The sequence below is a fragment of the Tachysurus vachellii genome, chromosome 17, assembly GCF_030014155.1.
Source record: "Tachysurus vachellii isolate PV-2020 chromosome 17, HZAU_Pvac_v1, whole genome shotgun sequence".
Classification (NCBI taxonomy): domain Eukaryota; kingdom Metazoa; phylum Chordata; class Actinopteri; order Siluriformes; family Bagridae; genus Tachysurus; species Tachysurus vachellii.
This window is the reverse complement of record NC_083476.1, coordinates 22,828,742-22,831,715: the sequence shown is the minus strand read 5'-3', so window position 1 is coordinate 22,831,715 and position 2,974 is coordinate 22,828,742.

Sequence of the window (2,974 nt, the reverse complement as noted above, 5' to 3'; positions counted from 1 at the left end):
TTGACAACGTCCTTATCTACTCACTTACCCTGGAAACAAATCTCACTCAGGTACGCCAAGTCCTGCAGCGTCTCCTAGAAAATCAGCTGTTTGTAAAGGAGGAGAAATGCAAATTCCACCAAACCAGAGTCACGATTTTGGGTTACATATTTAGCAGCCAGTGGGTAGAGATAGACCCCAGCAAAATAAGTGCCATGACAGAATTCACCACAACCAGTGTTCATCAGGAATTACAGCTCCGTGGCCGCCGCCTTGACAACACTACTATGGGAAATACCACGAAAACTGCAGTAGTCTGATAAAGCCCAGAAGGCTTTCAACGACCTCAAGCACAGGTTCACAAAGGCCCCCATTTTAAGGTACCCTAACCCTTGCCTGCCATTCATTATAGAGGCATCATGTAGGGGCATAGAGGGTTTTACTCTCCCAACGCCATAAATCCCCAGCCAAACTTCTATTCCAGGAATCTAACCACAGCTGAGGCCATCTAATGACATTAAAATCAAGAAAATGTATTTTAAAATCCAGTTTCATGTACGGTGAAAATAGTGTCTTTCTTCAAGGTACAAAACATCCAGAACTTCCAGATACAATAAAGGTTGTATCTGGAATTTTTTAAAAACAATTTAATTTGTTATGTAAGTTAAATTAGCTGTATTTCTGGCCAGAATAAATTGGTAGTGGTCTCATATGTAGCTGGTAAATTTACAGGACAAGGTATTAGGTGAAAAGGTTATAAGTACAACATAACTTTTTACAGCATGCACCATGGTGACCCCATTTACATTTACAGCATTTGACTCCCTTATCCAGAGCAACGTACAAAAGTGCTTTTAAGTCTCTATCGATGAAAACATTAACTCTGGTTCACTAGGTTACAGACTTAGGATACCATCATCCTAAAACTCAAGATTTTTTACATACAACAAACAAGGAAAATGTGCTAGTTCAAGTATTTCAGGAAGAGGTAGGTCTTCACCTGTCATTTGATGATATCCAGTGACTCAACTCTTCAGACATCTAGGGGAAGTTCATTCCACCACCTCAGTGCAGAACAGAGAAGTGAAAGATGGTGGGAGCCATTTTGGTAGATCTGAGGGAGCGAGGTGCAGTTTGATTAGTGATAAGAGCTTTGAGGTAAGAGGGAACTGCTCTGTTTTTGACTTTGTTGGCAAGCATCAGTGTTTAAATCAGGCCCCAGTGAAGGAGTGCAGCAGTGTGGTGGTTTGAAGAACTTAGGCAGGTTGAAAACAAGTCACAGCTGCATTTTGGATCATTTACAGAGGACAAATTGTGTTCATATGTAGACCTGACAGGGAGAGCTGCAGTAGTCAAGCATTGAAATGACAAGAGAATGAACAAGTACCTGAGAAGCCCGTGTGGAGGAAAATAGCAGAATCCTTCTAATATTGTAGAGAAGAAACTGATCAGATTGTTGTGTAAGGATATTGCAAGATCCCAAGTGTTTGGGAGAACACTGTAGTACCTTTGAGCTCTGTGCAAAGATTCTCCATATGAGGCAGTGGGTAGCCGTCTGTAATTACAGCCCGATTAGGTTCTCTGAAGTCTATGCATAACCGGATTTCTCCAAAACTCTTTCTGGTTACGACGGATTGCGACGATATTCTATCCTTAGTAAGTGATCAATTTCCTTGGAAACCTCCTCCCTTATGCTTAGCGGCAGTCTGCGAAGCTTATGCTGGTCTGGTTTAACCAACTCCTCGATCTGTACCTTGTCCACACATCCTATGGAGCTGGCTGCTGTATCACATACTTCAAGCACGGGTAAAACTGCAGAGGCTGATGATGTCACAATCCTGTCTCCCACAATGTGACAGTTTAGGGCTTTAATTAGGTCCAAGCCCAGCAGTGGTGATCTCATTTTAACCACATAGAAATTTGAAGTAGTTGCAACGCCACCATGCGACAAGGAAGCAGTGAAACAACCTAAGGTTGGTAAGTGTTCACGTAAATAAGTAAGTAACTAGCCTGAAGCAAGTAACTAAAATGTTTCATGAATAGTGACTCTGGCAGAATGGACACACTTGATCCTTTATCAACAATTAATTCAACTGGTATTTTGTTCCCTTTCTGTGCTTCCAACTCTACTTGCCAGCGAATTTTGTCAGAAGACTTAACAAGCAGCACAGTCAGTTCAGGCACCATAACTTCTTTTACTTCTTTGACAGATGCAGATTTACATACCTTGGCAGAATGTCCTTTTTTCCCACAGTGATGACATGTGACAGATGCAACAGGACAAGTTGCATTAGTGCATTAGCCAAGTGAAAAGCGAAAACACAGCGAAAACATCTGTTATTTGAAGTCTGTGGCTTCCCGTTTTGTACTGGCATTTCGTCACACTTTTGTTTACCCCGTCTGAAACTTGCCTTTGTCCTCGAGATGGCATGAACCTGGGCATGAGTTGAACCAGTGGTTGAGAAAAGAGTAGCATTTTGCACTGCACTTGCACTGCCGATTCCACTTGAAACGCTAACATGGAAGCGCGATCCAACGTACGTTCGGACTCAAGTGACAGTCTCTCTCTCACCATGACGAGAAAAGCCTGTTCAATTAGTGGATCTCATAGCACTTCACCATCCATTTCTCCGAATTGACGATCGACTGCTAAGTGACGCAACTCCGCTATGTATTGACTCACAGTTTCATCCAAACACTGAATTTATGCCGTGCAGCAACAACGTTAACTCTTGGCGTGAAATGAGCTTCAAGAGCTGCCATGGCCTCAGCGTAAATCGTACCTCCGTTTGGCAGTGTATAGAAAAGTCTCTGGCCCTCTGTATCGAGACAATGTCACAAAACTGCACGAAATCTGGCACCAGGCCATGTGTCCCCTTGTGCTCTGATGACAAGCAAGTAGTTTTGGAAAATTTTCTTCCATGTATAAAATGGTATGCCAGGCTCTCCTACTGTCGGAAGGATAAATGCAGGCATGGGTACGGATGCAGACAAC